Source organism: Macaca thibetana, chromosome 9 (assembly GCF_024542745.1).
Source record: "Macaca thibetana thibetana isolate TM-01 chromosome 9, ASM2454274v1, whole genome shotgun sequence".
NCBI lineage: Eukaryota > Metazoa > Chordata > Mammalia > Primates > Cercopithecidae > Macaca > Macaca thibetana.
Genome location: NC_065586.1, coordinates 107,443,898 through 107,465,909, shown reverse-complemented (window position 1 = coordinate 107,465,909; position 22,012 = coordinate 107,443,898). Strand labels below are relative to the sequence as shown.

General features: G+C 40.7%; 1 protein-coding gene across 9 annotated transcripts in view; it reads left to right on the top strand.

The window, feature by feature from the left end:
* BBIP1 (BBSome interacting protein 1) overlaps nt 1–22,012 on the top strand; it is a 1,212,900-nt gene that overhangs the window by 795,975 nt on the left and 394,913 nt on the right. The window lies entirely within an intron of this gene.

The window sequence follows — 22,012 nt, the reverse complement described above, 5'->3', positions numbered from 1 at the left end:
GTTGGAAAGTCAAAAGCAAAGAAAAATTTTAGTTTGAATATTTATCCACTGACTTTAGACTATTTCTGTAAAGCTTATTTTAAATACTGAAGAGTTGAAGTCTCTCATTAATACCGTCTATGATTTCTAAGGGCCCAAGCTATTAAAAAAATTTTTTAAAGTAGAAAAAGAAAAGTAGTCAACACATTTGGATTATCAAAGATTCATAAGTATTCAAGAATTCTTACATATGTATATACATACAGATGTATACAGACCGATACACATATTTATACATATTTATATAGAGATTTAACAGTTTAACACTTCCCTCACTGCTGTAAAATCATGGGAAAAAAGATTGTAGACTTATTCTTTATTAAAATTGACAACCCACTTTGCAAGAGAATTTGAAGTAGTTTGTAATAAAATAATAGCATCATATAAATAGAAAAAAATAATATTTAGATCATTATATATAACTTTTAAAATCAGAAGAGAGAAGAAACACAAATTAATCAAAACCCATGGCAAATATAATTACTTTGATAAACAATAAATTGAACTCTGAGCTTCCTGGCAGTCAAGGAATAAAGGTAATGATTTGAAGTATATTTCTAGAGAATAAAGTATATAATCACATTAGAAAAAACATCTGTAATTGTATCAGACAGATAACTTTTTGTGTATTTAGTATGTTAGTGTGTATCTAAGGTGAGTTAATGGCAACATCCTTTTTTTTTTCTTTTTTTTTTTTGAAGAATTACATTTACTAAAGAAAATCTGGAAAAGACCAAAGAAAGTAAAAATCCAAAAACAAAATGTTACCCATGAACCTAACAGCCAGTCACAAACCTTATTATCATACATTCTGGCATTTTTCTTTAGCCTTTTTCCTATGCATGAGGTGTTTTAAGCTCAATTTTAATCCAAGTGCTTATGCAATTTTATGTCCTATTTTGTCACTTTATATTATAATCATTACTCTATTTGATTACTTAATATCGAAACAATGATTGCAAAATACGCCATTGTATAATTATTCCATATATTACTCAAATATTGCCCAATTATTGGACATGCTACCAATTTTTCACTATTATAAATAAAATCACCAGAGTAACTTTGTGCATAAAATCCTTTGTATATTTATTCAATCATCTTAGGATACGTTCCTAAGAGTGGCATAACTATAAATGAACATTTTTATTTATTTTCTTTCTTGTTTAAAAAGGAACACATATTTATTATGGGCAACTTGGAAAGTTTAGAGTACGAAGAAGGAGGAAAAGAGTTACATAATAACTTCTGACCACTTGTCATAGGTCTCTGAGGTACAGTTTTGTACGGCTGGGGACTGTGGTATATCAAAAATGCTGTATCCTGCATTATCCACTAATCATGCCTTACCTATTTTGTCATCATTGTAAACTGTTCTTAAATAATGGCATGACAATCTTCTGCCGTATGGCTAAATGCAATTTACTCCTCCAAAGCCTTCTACAAGCCAAACTTCAGAAGGTCAAGACCACAACTCTCGGGGGGGCAGAGCAAGATGGCCGAATAGGAACAGCTCCAGTCTCCAACTCCCAGCGCGAGCGACACAGAAGACCGGTGATTTCTGCATTTTCAACTGAGGTACTGGGTTCATCTCACTGGGGAGTGCCGGACGATCGGTGCTGGTCAGCTGCTGCAGCCCGACCAGCGAGAGCTGAAGCAGGGCGAGGCATTGCCTCACCTGGGAAGCGCAAGGGGGAAGGGAATCCCTTTTCCTAGCCAGGGGAACTGAGACACACAACACCTGGAAAATCGGGTAACTCCCACCCCAATACTGCGCTTTAAGCAAACAGGCACACCAGGAGATCATATCCCACGCCTGGCCGGGAGGGTCCCACACCCACGGAGCCTCCCTCATTGCTAGCACAGCAGTCTGTGATCTACCGGCAAGGCAGCAGCGAGGCTGGGGGAGGGGCGCCCGCCATTGCCGAGGCTTAAGTAGGTAAACATAGCCGCTGGGAAGCTCGAACTGGGTGGAGCTCACAGCAGCTCAAGGAAACCTGCCTGTCTCTGTAGACTCCACCTCTGGGGACAGGGCACAACTATACAACAACAAAAGCAGCAGAAAACTCTGCAGATGCAAACGACTCTGTCTGACAGCTTTGAAGAGAGCAGTGGATCTCCCAACACGGAGGTTGAGATCTGAGAAGGCACAGACTCCCTGCTCAAGTGGGTCCCTGACCCCTGAGCAGCCTAACTGGGAGACATCCCCCACTAGGGGCAGTCTGATACCCCACACCTCACAGGGTGGAGTACACCCCTGAGAGGAAGCTTCCAAAGCAAGAATCAGACAGGTACACTCGCTGTTCAGAAATATTCTATCTTCTGCAGCCTCTGCTGCTGATACCCAGGCAAACAGGGTCTGGAGTGGACCTCAAGCAATCTCCAACAGACCTACAGCTGAGGGTCCTGACTGTTAGAAGGAAAACTATCAAACAGGAAGGACACCTACACCAAAACCCCATCAGTACATCACCATCATCAAAGACCAGAGGCAGATAAAACCACAAAGATGGGGAAAAAGCAGGGCAGAAAAGCTGGAAATTCAAAAAATAAGAGCGCATCTCCCCCGGCAAAGGAGCGCAGCTCATCGCCAGCAACAGATCAAAGCTGGACGGAGAATGACTTTGACGAGATGAGAGAGAGAAGAAGGCTTCAGTCCATCAAATTTCTCAGAGCTAAAGGAGGAATTACGTACCCAGCGCAAAGAAACTAAAAATCTTGAAAAAAAAGTGGAAGAATTGATGGCTAGAGTAATTAATGCAGAGAAGGTCATAAACGAAATGAAAGAGATGAAAACCATGACACGAGAAATACGTGACAAATGCACAAGCTTCAGTAACCGACTCGATCAACTGGAAGAAAGAGTATCAGCGATTGAGGATCAAATGAATGAAATGAAGCGAGAAGAGAAACCAAAAGAAAAAAGAAGAAAAAGAAATGAACAAAGCCTGCAAGAAGTATGGGATTATGTAAAAAGACCAAATCTACGTCTGATTGGGGTGCCTGAAAGTGAGGGGGAAAATGGAACCAAGTTGGAAAACACTCTTCAGGATATCATCCAGGAGAACTTCCCCAACCTAGTAGGGCAGGCCAACATTCAAATCCAGGAAATACAGAGAACGCCACAAAGATACTCCTCGAGAAGAGCAACTCCAAGACACATAATTGCCAGATTCACCAAAGTTGAAATGAAGGAAAAAATCTTAAGGGCAGCCAGAGAGAAAGGTCGGGTTACCCACAAAGGGAAGCCCATCAGACTAACAGCAGATCTCTCGGCAGAAACTCTCCAAGCCAAAAGAGAGTGGGGGCCAATATTCAACATTCTTAAAGAAAAGAATTTTAAACCCAGAATTTCATATCCAGCCAAACTAAGTTTCATAAGTGAAGGAGAAATAAAATCCTTTACAGATAAGCAAATGCTTAGAGATTTTGTCACCACTAGGCCTGCCTTACAAGAGACCCTGAAGGAAGCACTAAACATGGAAAGGAACAACCGGTACCAGCCATTGCAAAAACATGCCAAAATGTAAAGACCATCGAGGCTAGGAAGAAACTGCATCAACTAACGAGCAAAATAACCAGTTAATATCATAATGGCAGGATCAAGTTCACACATAACAATCTTAACCTTAAATGTAAATGGACTAAATGCTCCAATTAAAAGACACAGACTGGCAAACTGGATAAAGAGTCAAGACCCATCAGTCTGCTGTATTCAGGAGACCCATCTCACACGCAGAGACATACATAGGCTCAAAATAAAGGGATGGAGGAAGATTTACCAAGCAAATGGAGAACAAAAAAAAGCGGGGGTTGCAATACTAGTCTCTGATAAAACAGACTTTAAACCATCAAAGATCAAAAGAGACAAAGAAGGCCATTACATAATGGTAAAGGGATCAATTCAACAGGAAGAGCTAACTATCCTAAATATATATGCACCCAATACAGGAGCACCCAGATTCATAAAGCAAGTCCTTAAACACTTACAAAGAGACTTAGACTCCCATACAATAATAATGGGAGACTTCAACACTCCACTGTCAACATTAGACAGATCAACGAGACAGAAAGTTAACAAGGATATCCAGGAATTGAACTCATCTCTGCAGCAAGCAGACCTAATAGACATCTATAGAACTCTCCACCCCAAATCAACAGAATATACATTCTTCTCAGCACCACATCGTACTTACTCCAAAATTGACCACGTAATTGGAAGTAAAGCACTCCTCAGCAAATGTACAAGAACGGAAATTATAACAAACTGTCTCTCAGACCACAGTGCAATCAAACTAGAACTCAGGACTAAGAAACTCAATCAAAACCGCTCAACTACATGGAAACTGAACAACCTGCTCCTGAATGACTACTGGGTACATAACGAAATGAAGGCAGAAATAAAGATGTTCTTTGAAACCAATGAGAACAAAGATACAACATACCAGAATCTCTGGGACACATTTAAAGCAGTGTGTAGAGGGAAATTTATAGCACTAAATGCCCACAAGACAAAGCAGGAAAGATCTAAAATTGACACTCTAACATCGCAATTAAAAGAGCTAGAGAAGCAAGAGCAAACACATTCGAAAGCTAGCAGAAGGCAAGAAATAACTAAGATCAGAGCAGAACTGAAGGAGATAGAGACACAAAAAACTCTCCAAAAAATCAATGAATCTAGGAGTTGGTTTTTTGAAAAGATCAACAAAATTGACAGACCACTAGCAAGACTAATAAAGAAGAAAAGAGAGAAGAATCAAATCGACGCAATTAAAAATGATAAAGGGGATATCACCACCGACCCCACAGAAATACAAACTACCATCAGAGAATACTATAAACACCTCTACGCAAATAAACTGGAAAATCTAGAAGAAATGGATAATTTCCTGGACACTTACACTCTTCCAAGACTAAACCAGGAAGAAGTTGAATCCCTGAATAGACCAATAGTAGGCTCTGAAATTGAGGCAATAATTAATAGCCTACCAACCAAAAAAAGTCCAGGACCAGATGGATTCACAGCTGAATTCTACCAGAGGTACAAGGAGGAGTTGGTACCATTCCTTCTGAAACTATTCCAATCAATAGAAAAAGAGGGAATCCTCCCTAACTCATTTTATGAGGCCAACATCATCCTGATACCAAAGCCTGGCAGAGACACAACAAAAAAAGAGAATTTTAGACCAATATCCCTGATGAACATCGATGCAAAAATCCTCAATAAAATACTGGCAAACCGGGTTCAGCAACACATCAAACAGCTTATCCACCATGATCAAGTGGGCTTCATCCCTGGGATGCAAGGCTGGTTCAACATTCGCAAATCAATCAACATAATCCAGCATATAAACAGAACCAAAGACAAGAACCACATTATTATCTCAATAGATGCAGAAAAGGCTTTTGACAAAATTCAACAGCCCTTCATGCTAAAAACGCTCAATAAATTCGGTATTGATGGAACGTACCTCAAAATAATAAGAGCTATCTATGACAAACCCACAGCCAATATCATACTGAATGGGCAAAAACTGGAAAAATTCCCTTTGAAAACTGGCACAAGACAGGGATGCCCTCTCTCACCACTCCTATTCAACATAGTGTTGGAAGTTCTGGCTAGGGCAATTAGGCAAGAGAAAGAAATCAAGGGTATTCAGTTAGGAAAAGAAGAAGTCAAATTGTCCCTGTTTGCAGATGACATGATTGTATATTTAGAAAACCCCATTGTCTCAGCCCAAAATCTCCTTAAGCTGATAAGCAGTTTCAGCAAAGTCTCAGGATACAAAATTAATGTGCAAAAATCACAAGCATTCTTATACACCAGTAACAGACAAACAGAGAGCCAAATCAGGAATGAACTTCCATTCACAATTGCTTCAAAGAGAATAAAATACCTAGGAATCCAACTTACAAGGGATGTAAAGGACCTCTTCAAGGAGAACTACAAACCACTGCTCAGTGAAATAAAAGAGGACACAAACAAATGGAAGAACATACCATGCTCATGGATAGGAAGAATCAATATCGTGAAAATGGCCATACTGCCCAAGGTAATTTATAGATTCAATGCCATCCCCATCAAGCTACCAACGAGTTTCTTCACAGAATTGGAAAAAACTGCTTTAAAGTTCATATGGAACCAAAAAAGAGCCCACATCTCCAAGACAATCCTAAGTCAAAAGAACAAAGCTGGAGGCATCACGCTACCTGACTTCAAACTGTACTACAAAGCTACAGTAACCAAAACAGCATGGTACTGGTACCAAAACAGAGATATAGACCAATGGAACAGAACAGAGTCCTCAGAAATAATACCACACATCTACAGCCATCTGATCTTTGACAAACCTGAGAGAAACAAGAAATGGGGAAAGGATTCCCTATTTAATCAATGGTGCTGGGAAAATTGGCTAGCCGTAAGTAGAAAGCTGAAACTGGATCCTTTCCTTACTCCTTATAAAAAATTAATTCAAGATGGATTAGAGACTTAAATGTTAGACCTAATACCATAAAAATCCTAGAGGAAAACCTAGGTAGTACCATTCAGGACATAGGCATGGGCAAAGACTTCATGTCTAAAACACCAAAAGCAATGGCAGCAATAGCCAAAATTGACAAATGGGATCTCATTAAACTAAAGAGCTTCTGCACAGCAAAAGAAACTACCATCAGAGTGAACAGGCAACCTACAGAATGGGAGAAAATTTTTGCAATCTACTCATCTGACAAAGGGCTAATATCCAGAACCTACAAAGAACTCAAACAAATTTACAAGAAAAAAACAAACAACCCCATCAAAAAGTGGGCAAAGGATATGAACAGACATTTCTCAAAAGAAGACATTCATACAGCCAACAGACACATGAAAAAATGCTCATCATCACTGGCCATCAGAGAAATGCAAATCAAAACCACAATGAGATACCATCTCACACCAGTTAGAATGGCGATCATTAAAAAGTCAGGAAACAACAGGTGCTGGAGAGGATGTGGAGAAATAGGAACACTTTGACACTGTTGGTGGGATTGTAAACTAGTTCAACCATTATGGAAAACAGTATGGCGATTCCTCAAGGATCTAGAACTAGATGTACCATATGACCCAGCCATCCCATTACTGGGTATATACCCAAAGGATTATAAATTATGCTGCTATAAAGACACATGCACACGTATGTTTATTGCGGCACTATTCACAATAGCAAAGACTTGGAATCAACCCAAATGTCCATCAGTGACAGATTGGATTAAGAAAATGTGGCACATATACACCATGGAATACTATGCAGCCATCAAAAAGGATGAGTTTGTGTCCTTTGTAGGGACATGGATGCAGCTGGAAACCATCATTCTTAGCAAACTATCACAAGAACAGAAAACCAAACACCGCATGTTCTCACTCATAGGTGGGAACTGAACAATGAGATCACTCGGACTCAGGAAGGGGAACATCACACACTGGGGCCTATCATGGGGAGGTGGGAGGGGGAGGGGGGAGGGATTGCATTGGGAGTTATACCTGATGTAAATGACGAGTTGATGGGTGCAGCACACCAACAAGGCACAAGTATACATATGTAACAAACCTGCACGTTATGCACATGTACCCTACAACTTAAAGTATAATAATAATAAATAAATTAAAAAAAAAAAAAAAAAAAAAAAAAAAAGACCACAACTCTCAATGATTCTTTAGAACAGAGGGTGCACATTGGAAGGAGACGTCAAATCAGACATCAAATCAGACAGGTTTTGTTTGGTTTGCACAATGCTTTTGTTTTGTGTGTGTGTGTTTTTATTTTTTTGAATTGCCAAAATTTAAAAAGTGAGAAATTTCATTTCAAATCTGGACTTACTATTTCCCTTAAATGACTGGAAGTTCTGAGAACACAGGGGGCCCCGTTTTCCTCTTGGCAGCAATAGGCCAGAGCTCAGAAGAAGGTGGTGGCTTCGATAGACATGTGTGACCTGGTCACCTCCTGTCCTCTGCCTGCCTGGTTCCCAGGAATATTTGGGTCTGTCTTCAGTTATGGATGTGTTTGTGTGGAAAGTATAGCAGTACCCATCCCCTGGGAAACAAAAAAGTGCACCCACAGAAAGTTGCCTCCTGGACCTGAAACACAAATATTTTCAGTACAGTGACTGCGCGAGATGGTTAAAAAGAACCAGGATGACCAACCAAGCACGCTCTGGGTCACCACAGGCCTCAGTGAGGCTCTCTAGCCTCACCTTCTGTATTGATAAAAGGGGATTAGACTGAATTCGTGGCTCCCATGGCCCATTCTGGCTATTAAGACACTAATTAATCAATTAAAATAAAATAAGTCCCTGGTCAATGGTATCTAAGATCAGTTTCTGACTATGCCGTGCTGGCCAGCGGGATTGTGAGCAATACAGTCCCCACCTCCACAGACCTTTCCCGCAGTCCAGAAGTCCTGCACAGACACCCCCTCTACACACCTGCAAGGGAAGGACAGACGGACTGGAGGGAGGCTTGTGGCTGCTGCGCATCACTCAGAACATTCCAAACCATTCCTGTGTGAATCTGGATTTCAACAAGGTACCTAAATAAGTTGGCATTCAAGATCCACTTTCCCAGCACATCAATGAACACAGAACACCCACCACCTGCCCCCTCATACACAGCACACCTACATCAAGAAAATACATACATGTCATATAATTTCCAAGTATTAAGAAAATATGTCATTTTTTTTTCAAATACAGAAAATCCAAAACATACTTTAATGTTTATAAAATCAGGATGCATCTTCAACTATCTACATTTAAGGTGACTGTCATTTGAATTGATGATATGCTTTATAACAGAGCACCTTAGAACCGAGGAGATACTGAGTATCATTTCTTTTTAAATGCCAACGTAAAGTTTCCAACTGTCTTTTCTAAATAGAGACTGTTTTATTCTGAATCTCTACCCTTTTCCATTTTTTTTATTGTTAAAGTATATTTCTATTTAAGAAATGCTGGTACTAGTCAACGGTTGCTTTGTAAAAATATACTTACCTACCAAACAAAAAGTTGTCAACTCACTCAGCCCAGGTATTTCTTTGGCCTATGAAACCAAAATGTCTAGGAACCACTGAACTAGATGACCTCAGGCATCCCTTCCAGACCTTAATATTACCTAGTGTTCTTCCCGGGATCTGATTTTTTCATTTGATGAGTCCTCTTAAACTTTCACTTTGCCTGCTTCACCCTAGAATTCCCCTTTTTCAACCAATGTGGTCTATCCCAGAAGGCTCACCATTATTTGCACTTTACTTACTAAGTTCAATCAATGAACAAAGCCCTCCCAGAACCTCAGAACCCCCAGGACCACACACTAACAAGCCTCTCTCTATTTCACTCACTTGCCATCTTTGATGGGAATGTCATAGTATATTTCGTGGCATAATAGCTCTTTCCAGCACAGCCTGAGGTTTTGAGACACCATAAGTTGGTTTGAATCCCAGCTGTGCCATTTACAAAACCTGTCAGCTGGTACAAATATCTTAGCCTCATTGGTACCACTGAGAATAACATTAGATTCTACCTCATACAAACACAAGGATGAAATAAGCATTTGTGGCCAGAATGCTTAGAAGAGTACTTGACATGTAGTAAACTCTCAAATGTTCTGCAGAAACAAATTAACTTCCAAGACTGTTCCGGGTCAGGCTTCAAACGCCCATGACTAATGAAGCCATTGGTTATACACTTCAAAGGAAACACACATGCTCATTGTTCTGCACTATCTCCCAGGAAAGCTGACTGACGCCATTGAGTACAGCTCTACATCTGTTCAACAACCACAAAAAACTTGATCAATAGCATCTGCTGAATGTTCGACTTAAATGACCTCATTGGAAAAATGAGGAAACAGCTTTGGAGAAATGAGGAGCAGGTCATGCTTTCTTTTGCCCTAAACAGCATGCATTCATGTCTTCCTTCTAGTCACTCATCCAATCCACAAACATGGAAGCGAGTGCTTACCAAACTCCAGGAACTGTGCTAGGCACTGTGGATATAAAGAAATAGATGCAGCCACTGCCCCAAGGGAACCCCTAGCAGAGTGGGGCAGAGGCATCATCACTGCCAACTCCAACGGGAAGGCACATGTCCGTTTGAGCAGTGGCCAGCACATATTGGAAGAAAGGGCAATTTCAGTAGACACTTGTACACTCTTCCCTTTAGAAAAACTTGGACATGATTTTTTTTAATCAATTTTTCTTCCTGGTATCACTAAAAGTGATGTACTGTTGGTAGGATGTACTTTTTGATGGGAGAGCGTTAATAATGGGGTAACTAACATGTAGCTGCCTCTGCTTGGTGGTATCTATTTCACCATTGGCTCTGTCAACGTGCAAACTTTTAGGGTTTTATTAATTCCTCTTTTGGTCACACTGGGAGGACCAGATCATTTACCATCCTACTTTTCCCATCAGGCATTTTTTTTTATTTGCAGATAGAAGGCAAAGTGTGTAAATGATTTTGCAATGGTGGGTTGGTACAGCTTGCAAAACTTGAAAGGGAACAAAAAAACAAGGTTGCAGAGTGGCCTCTTAAAGCAGAAATTACAACAACAAGGGGACCACTGGTCAAGACTACAAGAACACGACAGCCTGGGCGGAAGGGCCATTAAAGGGCAGTCATGTCTCTGTTCTCAAGCCAGACCCAGGCAACAGGAACTGACCACTTCTCCCCCACATTCTCCCAGCTTGGCTTTCATTTCCAGCAGTCCCTGAAGGGGCTGCCATGGTGATAGCCAAAAATCATATCAAAGCACTACTTGCCCACCGTTCAGCCTTTTTGATACCCCTATGAGCCCTTACAAACTTCATTTCAGATACACCAGGTCTGCCTTCGCTATTGTGGCTGCTGTAGGCACAATCACTGAGCAGATTAACTTAAAGCAAATTACTTGCCCTGAAACCTTCTTAGGCTCCTCTTAAGCCTCTGAACACACAGAGGCTGCCACTTACCAGGGTCTTTCAGAGACGAGAGGACTAATCCACATCTATTTTTTGTTTTGTTTTGTTTGTGGCCCCCAGAATGTTGAAAAATGAAGAAAAGCTGTATCATTGTTACACAATTATAACATATTTTAAATGCTTAAATTTCACAAACTGTCATCTGATAAAGAGATACAGTTTAATATCATATGATTTTTTTTTTCAATCTTATCAGAGGCACTCAGGGACTGCATGAAAGGGTGAAAGGGTGGCAATAACAACAATGTCTAAACTTGAGGCCTTTGATGACTATGAGGCCCTCCTGGCCCCAGCTGGAGATTTCTTTAGCCATGTCTGCCCAGCAAAGGGGGGGCAACCACATGGGGAGGAGGTGGCAGAAGATTCTGGGGCAAGCTTCTCAGGCTTGCAGGGACCCCTGGAAGTGGTGCTCTGGGGTCTGCAATATTAACTCACTTGAGATGTGTGTCTCTGTCTTAACTTCTGTGTCCCTGGAGCTTGGCCCAGAGGAGGTGCTCAATGAAGCCTGGGGGTGGAGTACAGTGGCTTTCCTGGGGCCCACCATGCTCCAGGGATTAAAAAGGAAAGACAGAAGTTGCTATTACTAGCATAGAGCTGTACTCAATGACACCAAATCTCCCTCTTGATTTGACTAATCCCAGTTCTGGAGATGATTACATTTTCCAGATTCACAAGGGGAGCTAGGGGAAGGCAGACTGTGGGGCTATTTTCTACAAGAGAGGAATTTCAATTAGAGGCCTAACTCCCTCATGCAGAGGTGGGAGCAGCAGGGAAGTTAACTTGGTCAGAGTATGGGCTTTGGAAGGGGTATTGAGCAGTGATGCAGAGGTGGACGCAACCAGGGAGTGGCAGGGCCTTGGTACATGACACTGTGAGATATTCTACCTGTGATGCTCTAGAATGCTCAGAACAGGCCAGAAGCCAGCACCTCCATCGAGGGCACATGGTAAAAATGGGAATTTGCAGGCACCAAGATGAGTCTGTATGTTTGGGAACAGAGGCTGCACAGCAGAGGGAAGCCTGCAGAAGGAAGGCATGGGGCTCTGTATTAGTCCGTCTTCACACTGCTATAAAGAACTGCCCAAGACTGTAATTTGTAAAAGAAAGAGGTCTAATTGACTTACAGTTCAGCATTGCAGGGAACACCTCAGGAAACTTACAATCATGGCAGAAAGCAAAAGGGAAGCAAGGCACATTCTTCACAAGGCAGCAGGAAGGATAAGCTCATTATAAAACCATCAGATCTCATGAGAACATAATCACTATCATGAGAACAGCATGGGAGAAACCGCCCTCATGATTCAATTACCTCCACCTGGTCTCTCCTTTGACACATGGGGATTATGGCGATTACAATTCAAGATGAGATTTGGGTGGGGACACAACTCCAACCATATCAGTCTCTCAAAAATCCAAAGGAATGGTTTTAGCTACCTTTGGGTCAATGTTTACCCAGATCGCTGAGGGACCCAGGGCATCAGCCAACTTCAAGATTACCTGAATCACACACTCCCTTGAGCAAAACTCCCACCTTCTCTTTTCCTTCCCCAATATATGTCCCCTTTCTATTCTTACATCAGTGCCCCTGCCCCATTACTGGGTTCTCAGGGACTCTGGCCTTAGACTGAGAGTTACACCATTGGCTTTCTTGGTTCTTAGGCCTTTGGACTTGGACTGAGCCATGCTATCAGCATTTCAGGGTCCTCAGCTTGCAGACAGACCATCATGAGACTCCTCAGCCTCCATAATCACACGAGCCAACTTCCCTAATAAATCCCCTCTCATACATCTACATCTATATGACTGTGTGTACATATACATACATGCACACATGCATGTATGCATGTGCACACATACCTGTGTGCGTATCCATGCGTATGTGCATACGTGTATACATGCTTGTATACATGCGTGCATGCACATGTGTATACATATGTGTATATGCAATCACACATGTATACAGGTATGTATACAGGTGTGCATATAGGTATGTATACAGGTGTGTATACATGTCTATACATGTATGTATGCACACACACCTATATATCTATATATCTACATCTATATGTCTATGTATCTATATCTAGATATAGATAGATATATCCTATTGGTTCCATCTCTCTGAAGAACCCTGACAATACAGGAAGGCATCACGGTGCCCAATCATTTCACTCACCTCAGCACTGCAACAACATCAGAGAAATCTCAAACTGGCCCCTATTCCAACTGGAAAACCCTCAACAGGGATATAACTGAGAAATTGGGTAACCCCATGTATTAGTTTGTTTTCACACTGCTGATAAAGACATACCTGAGACTAGGCAATTTACAAAGGAAAGTGGTTTAATTGGACTTACAGTTCCACCTGGCTGGGGAAGCCTCACAATCAGGGTGGAAGGCAAGGAAGAGCAAGTTACGTCTTAACTGGATGGCAGCAGGCAACGAGAGAGTGCTTTTGCAGAGAAACTCCCATTTTTAAGACCATCGGAGACCATTCACTACCACAAGAACAGCACAAGAAAGACATACCCCCATGATTCAATCATCTCCCACCAGGTCCCTCCCACAACACATGTGAATTATGAGAGCTACAAGATAAGATTTGGTTAGGGACACAGAGTCAAAACATATCACCCCATTAGGACTGCAAGCTATGGAGTAAAATCTTACAGGTAAATAATAGAAATTATTACTCTTGTATTCATTCATTCATTTAGTAAATGTCAACTGAGCTTCTACTCTGTGCTAGGTACAAGGTAGGCTGCAATAAAGGTTTATTGAATTAATAAATGACTGAATAAGATATCACCCTGACCCTGATGAGTTAAGAAATGTGAAAGCGTTTCATGAATCTTACGCCATTTATTCTCCTTTGATTTCAAGTGATCTTTACACCAAATCTATAAAAGGGTATTACAAACAAATGAGCAAGCAAAGCTTAAAGAAATATTTTAAAATGTCTATGATGTAATGGTTAAACTAAGATTCAAACCACTTCTTTTTTTAAGGCAGAGTCTGGCACAATGCCTAACATAGAATAAAAGCTTCTCAATTAAATATTGGCCAAGTCAACATAATAGAACCAACTTACCCATGCCCTTTGTCTAATCGAATGTCTGTTCAAAGACAAACTATCCCATCAAACAACTCAAGAATAAATCCCTACTCTGAAATCCAGAGAGAATATATTTGTTTCACAAGATTTCTAGAACATTCAGCAATCAAGGAAAGCCTAGCACATTCAGCTCTCCTGTAGGAATGGCTCCATACCATCAAGCCTAAAATACTGAGATGCCCATTTAATGTTCCAAGAAATTCAGAAGAGGATGCTTTCATATCTGAGAATAGTAGACTCTCAACAGTGACACTGGAAGTCATTATACTTAAGAAGGACATTTAAGTCACTGTGAAAAAAAACTAAAGATATACAAAGTGATGGGTCCACCAGTTCAGGAACAAATGTCCCAGGTTCCTGATAAGGAAGGTCTTGGCTTACTGTCCTTATCATCTCTTTTCTGTTCAGGATCAAAACCTTTGCCCACACTACTTATGCCCCAACAAAATCTTAATGCCAGGTTTCCTACCATGAACTGTCCCTCTCACTCCTACATTAAAGGATTTCTCTGCTAAGGCCACCATTCACCCAAAAACCCATTCTCCTCCTCCTCAGCATCACACTGAATCTGAAGTTGAAGGTAGCACTAAGCCTTTCCTGGTTCAATGCTAGTATTAGTCCATTTTCACACTGCTATAAAGAACTACCAGAGACTGAGTAATTTATAAAAACAGAGGTTTAATTGACTCAGTTCTGCACAGCTGGGGAGGGCTAAGGAACCAAGGCATGTCTTACATGGTGGCAGAGGGTGGGGTGGAAATGCCACACTGTTAAACCATCAGATCTCACAAAAACTCACTCATTATCATGAGAACAGTATCGAGGGAAACCACCCTCATGATCCAGTCACCTCCCACCAGGTCCTTCACTCAACATGTGGGGATTACAAATGGAGATGAGATTCGGGTGGGGACACAAAACCAAACCATATCACTGGCCTTTGCCCACAATATAGAGACTCTCTCCTCTCCTTTGGTACTTTGCAATCCCTCTGGATGGGCACATCTCCTTATCCATCCATGAGCCAAGCAAAGGACTCTGCTCTAACCTCCTCCAAGAAATTTCTGTGGTCAGACCTCTTCTCTTCAAGTAAAACACTTGGGCTCTTACGCCTTTGATATGTTTCAGAAATAAGGAGCAAGAAATTAAATGATACAGCATTGTTCCAGTTCTCTATTGCTGCATAATAAATCACACCAAAGTTTAGTGGCAGACAATAATAATTATATGACTCTCACAGATTCTGTGAGTTGGGAATTCAGAAAGGGAACAGAGAAAAAAGCTCTTCTCATTCCATAGCATTTGAGCGAGATGACTCATATGGCTAGAGGAGTCTGGAACAGTCAGGACTAGACCAACTGGAGCAGGAGGATCCCCCTCCATGATGGCTTTTTCATTTACACATCTGAAACCTGGGCTGGCATGGTGGAAGGACTAACTTAGCTGAACTATTATCAGAGCACCCATATGTGGCCTTACCAGCATGGCCAGACATCTCAGGGTAACTGGAAGTTTATGTGGAAGCTGATGGCTCCAAGAGCAAGTGTTCCCAGCAGCACAAGGAGGAAACTGCATGGACACTTAAGACCTGACCTCAGAAGCCACAACTTCTGCTGTACTCTATTTGTCAAAGCTGTCATAGTCCACCCAGATTCAGAGAAAGGGATAAAAGTGAAAGAACTTGTGGCCATTTAAAAACAACTGCGGTCTTGCTGTGGTCACAAATCATTTACATCCTTCCCACTCAGCCCCCTTCCAAGACTCTCTGAGAGTTTCATCCCATGACAGCATCAGGCTCAGGCACAAGGTTCTGAATATCATCTTCTAAATCAGGGCAAGGTGCAAAATGAAGCTCTTCACATTCAGCACCCAGTCTACAGTTTCTCTTGATTTTAAAACCTGTTAACAAAAAAACATTATTTTTCTGCACCACCTTGCAACACACACACACACAAATTAGACTGGTGGAACAGGCTTAAGTTAATGAATATAGACATTCTCGTTCAAATTTGGGGAAACCAGAGACACACAGCAGTCATGGATCGTGGCTGTTCTAAAATCCAGCTGGGACAAGCCAGTCTCTTCTTTGAGGCTTATCTCTGCCCTTTGGGGGTGATTTTCTAGAGAGCTCTGGGCTCTGCCCTCTGAGTCATCCTTTTCACTAAGGCACCCCTGTCTATAGCTGAGTAGTTTCTCCACCTGCCTCCTGGGGGAGGTGGGGAGATTTCAAAGACCTCTTTTCATTTTCTATTGTCTCCTTCCCATTCTGTTCAATCTGTTATAGTTCCTTTAAGAACTCCGTGGACCTCTTATGATCAATTTAAAACCTATTCCTTTAGATAGAAGCTACACCCACAAATCTCTTCAACATAAACCCTCTCTTCCTCTTCCCTGGGCTCCCCGTGAGGTCACTATGGGACAAAACGATTAAGATTCTTAGGGTTTGTGAGGCACATTCTTAGGATTCTTAGTTTTTATCTATTTGAAAGTGTCTATGAGGCATCATCTTAAACCATTCTGAGGTTTTACCAAAGAAAAGGGTAGGGAGGCCAGGGTTACAGTCACATCCCTGCCTTCATCTCTACCTTGAGACCACTTTTTCCTGACAATGCCCTTGATTTAATTTTTCCCCTAAGGCTCTTCGTTAGTTTGAGAATATTTTAATGGGTAAATGACTGTCCAGAGATCTTTATGTTTGCTCCAAATTCCATTCAAAAAGTCAAACAGGGCCGGGCATGGTGGCTCATGCCTGTAATTCCAACACTTTGGGAGGCTGAGGTGGATGGATCACCTGAGGTCAGGAGTTTCAACCAACATGGTGAAATCCCATCTCTACTAAAAATACAAAAAAAAAAAAAAATTGCTGGGCATGGTGCTGCACACCAGTAATCCCAGCTACTGGGAGACTAAAGCAGGAGAATCTCTTGAACCTGGGAGGTAGAGGTTGCAGTGAGCTGAGATCACGCCATTGTACTCCAGCCTGGGCAACAAGAGGAAAATTCTGTCTCAAAGAAAAAAAAAAAAATCAAACAATACATTCTTTAATGTGTGTTTCTTTACTCACATTTGATCAGGGGCATAATGGAGGTGCCAAGTGGCCCTTTCAGCACCGTGCCTTATTCCACACTGTGTATGAAATTTTTAGTTATATTATTCATTCCATTAAATATATTCTTTATTTCCCAGCAGGTCACAGTATTAACCAATGTCTCACCACTACAAAACAGAACTCCCCTTTTCTCTAGCTTCTGACAACACTGCCCTCATATCTCTTCAAGCCCTCACAGCAGCCTCCTCAAGACTGCTTTCTGTGTCCACCTACTATCTAGTCCCAAAGCCAGAGCTATTTGTTTTAGGTTTTGTAATGGTAACATTCCAATTCCAGGTATCGTATTAAGTTATAATAATTGTTGCATAACAAACCACCCTAAAACTTAGTGGTGTCAAACAACACTAGTTTTTTATGCTCATGGATACTGTGGGTCAGGAATGGGGAAATGGCACAGCAGGGCTGGATTTTCTTTGCTTCAGCGTCTGAGCCCTTAGCTGGGATGACTCACATGACTCAGGAAGCTGAAGGCTAGAACAGCTGGTTTGGAGAATCCAATTCCAAGAGAGCTTTCTCACTCAAATGATTGGTTCTCAGTCTGGAATAATGGAAGGCAGGCTTGACTGGGACAGAAAACCCACTTGTGACCTCTCCAGCATGACAGTTTCAAGGATGCTGGACCTATTCCATGGCAGCTCAAAACTCCAAGAACAAGTATTCCCAGCAACTAAAGCCCGTTATGACCTAGCCTCATAAGTACCACAGCTTCACTTACAGTGTATTTTATTGTCTGAGCAGGCGTGCCCAGATTTGAGAAGGGACACAGACTCTCAATCAGAAAGGTGTCACAAGATTTGCAACCATGTTTGAAAACTTCTAACAGTGTTTACTGCCAAATGTGCAGTCAGCAACAAAGATGAAGAAGTTGGAATGAAAAGACTCCTTGAACAGTTTATGAAAAGTTTATTACCCATCTGAAGAGATATGGGACCAAATCCAAGGAATCTAATGGGCATAAATAAATTTTCATCCCACAGGGGTAGAAACCAAAAAGAAGTCTTAACTATAGTAACCAAAACAGCATGGTATCAATACAAAAAAAAATAGACACATAGCTCAGTGAAACAGAATAGACAACCCAGAAATAAAGACACGTATCTACAACTAATTGATATTCAATAAAGTCAACAAACAGACAGTGGGGAAAGGACTTTCTATTTTCAATAAATGGTGCTGGGGAAACTGGCTAGCCACATGCAGAAGAATGAAATTGGACTCCTATCTACCACCACATATAAAAATTAACTCAAGGTGGATTACAGACTTACATGTAAGACCCAAAACTATAAAAATCATAGAGGAAAACCTAAGACAAACTTTTCTGGACATTGATCTGGGCAAAGAATTTATGACTAAGACCTTAAAAGCAAATACAATAGAAACAAAAATCAACAAATTGTACTTAATTAAACCAAAGAGCTTCTTCTGCACAGGAAAAGAAACAATCAACAGAGTAAACAGACAACCTGAGGAATAGGAGGAAATATTTGCAAACTATGCATCTAACAAAGTACTAATATCCAAAGTCTATAAGGAACTTAAATCAACAAGGAAAAAAATAATCCCACTAAAAGGTGGGAAAAGGACTTGAATAGACAATTCTCAAAAGAAACCATACACACAGCCAGCAAGCATATGAAAAAGTGTTCAATATTGCTAATCATAAGAGAAATGCAAACTAAAATCACAATGAGATGTCATCTAAAATAAGTCAGAATAACTTTATTAAAAAGTCAAAAAGTAACAGATTTTGGCGAGGATGTAGAGAAAAGGGAACGCATATATACTGTTGGCAGCAATGTAAATTAGTTCAACCCCTATAGGAAACAGTTTGGAGATTTCTCAAAGAACTAAAATTAGAACTACCATTAAACTCAGGAATCCCACTAACTAGGTATCTAACTAAAGGAAAAGAAACCATTTTATCAAAAGACACCTGCACTCATGTTCATCATAGCACTACTTGCAATAGCAAAGTCATGGAATCAACTAAAATGTTTATCAGTGGTTGACTGGATAAAGAAAATGTGATATCTGTATCACATTATATATATAAATACTGTATCACATTGTGTGTGTGTGTGTGTGTGTGTGTGTGTGTGTGTGTGTACAATGGGGAAATACTATGCAACCATAAAATTGATGAAATCATGTCATTTGCAGCAACATGCATGGAGCTAGAGGCCATTATTCTAACTGAAATAACTCAGAGACAGAAAATCAAACACCATGTATTCTCATTTGTAAGTGAAAGCTAAACAATGGGTACACTGGACATGAAGATGGAAATAATAGATACTGGGAACTACAAAAGAGGGAAGAATGGGAGAGGAATGAGGGTTGAAAAACTATCTATTAGGTACAGTGTTCACTATTTGGATAAGGGGTTCACTAGAAGCCCAAACCTCATCATTACACAAAATATCCATGTAACAAACCTGCACATGTATGCCCTGAATCTGAAATAAAATTCAAAAAGAAAACTCAAGAGAAAAAAAATCACAAAGGGAAGACAGTTTCCAAAAACAAAAGACTACATTTAATCAAAAGATGTACCACCCACAATGAGAGGGAGGGGAGGGTCAGGGAGAAAGGGAGAAACAGAGGAAAGGAAAGAGAGGAGGAAGGAGGAAGAGAGAGTCATGTAAGTATGCAAGTGTCATGAACCTTCAGCTTTAAAGAGAAAAGCATCACAAAAATAGTCTGGGTGTTTGTTTGTGTATATGGTTCTATGCAAGGAAGGTTCCATCCTATAATCCTAGAGGAAAATAAAAACAACTTTGCTAAGACATAAGTGATTGAAATAGGAGTTTTCATATGAGAAGGGGTGATGGAGAAGGACTGGGGATCCTCTCAGGAACCTGACACCTGCATTGCTGTGCTGCACTGAAAGTCAGGGACCTGAGTCTTAATCAAGGCTGCACCCTGACACAGATGAGAACACTGCAGCCCAGAAAGAAGAAGTAAATTGCCAGAGATGATCCCGGGAATCAGAGTTTCTCAAACTAAAGACCCATGGGGCACCAATATTTCATGAGTATATGTAGTGGTATTTCTCTACTAAAACCAAATGACAGTCTTCCAGGTTATGTAAGATTAAGTTAGTGTATGGTCTTTTCTCAATTAATGATATTTTTCCCATAAAATTTCTTAAGCCATGAGTATACTTTATGACTTTGATACCTGACTTACTAGGCTTAATATATCACAAAATGGTATATTTCATGGTGTTCCAAAGAGTACAATGAATTCAGAGACTTCACTGCTGGACCAAGTTTAAGAATAATCTCAGCACTGACATCATATGTTTGGGAGTAAGATGTGTTCTCATTCTTTATTATTCCTGAAGTGTGACCTGGCACGACATCTCACAAACTGGCACTGGTAAGGGAACAATCAGTGGAAAATGTACTGGATGTGAAGGCAGGGGACTGGCCAGGATGACATCTCAGGGAGCATTTAAGATATTTTACTTAGAAAAAAATATCAGAATCATCTATGTGAAGAAATTAATAGTATATATTCTGGGTGGGGGAATTTCAGAGATTTTTTTCTCCCCTTTGGCTAATCTGTGCTTCCTCACTTTTCTGCAATGAATATGTATTTCTTGTTGTTCATAGGTAGAGAAAAATAACTTGATCAATAGCTCTTCCCTCAGCCCCTTTTTAAAAGTTTTCACATCCCTGAGGGAGTGGTAGTAGGACATACATGAGCAGTAGCTGTAGGCAGGTCACCGTGGGGTGAACATGAAGAGCCCAGGCTCTCAGGCAGAGTCTGTGGTCTGCTCAGAAGAACAAAGCTCTCCAGACACAGCCTGATGGGTCTTTTGTGCTTTCAGACCCCTGCATCCTCTGAGCACGGGTCTGCCTTTGTGACAAGGCCCATATACTATTAATATCTTGCTCAGGCTTTATTGGAATAACCCCTCAGTATCGCTGGGATTTTAATGTGCTGGAGAAGCAGATCTAGAGATAGATCAAGCACTAGTCCACCCCTGCCCTCCATATCTTCAGCTAAAATAGCTGTACTGTCTTCCCAGACCCAGAAGCCAGCTCTCTGCTAGCTAGCTTTATCTTCACATGATGATTATTGTCAATATGTTGCTTTTTGACCCAAAATATGAAAAGTACTTCTACTCTGATCAAAAATCTTCAAATTTCCTCATATTAATATGAGTAATCCATGGCTATTACAAAGATCTGGCCCGCCCAAGGTATGGGTCATGTGGTCTTTGTTGGTATGGTTCCTGACACAGAAGTACAGGATATAACACATTTCAAGGACTAAGAACTGAGTTTGAATTCTGACTCTCTTATTTACTGGCTGCTGTTTCTTGGGGAAATCAATAAACTACTCAGCTTCCTCCTCTATAAAACAGGAATTGCAACACTCTCTACTTCACGGGTAAATGGAGTACTATGAACTCATTGACCAAGGACCAAGAAAATCTTAAATGTTCCCTGAGGGGCATTTTAAATCCCTCATAAGTCCCAAACACCTTCATTTCATAAGGCCCAAACACCTACCCCAACATGGTATCAAACATATTAAATCATAGCTACATCCCATAATAGATACAAATGTACATGTGGATATAAATAAGTATTCACTGTAAAAATATCTTGAAGCACAGCTTTATAACTCTGTCTTTGAAATGTGGGTACAATTGATTATGGTTTTCTAATGATTATCATACATATTCAGAAACTTTCGTGAAGTGCAAAGAAAATCTAGCCTACAAATTGTTTTCAAATG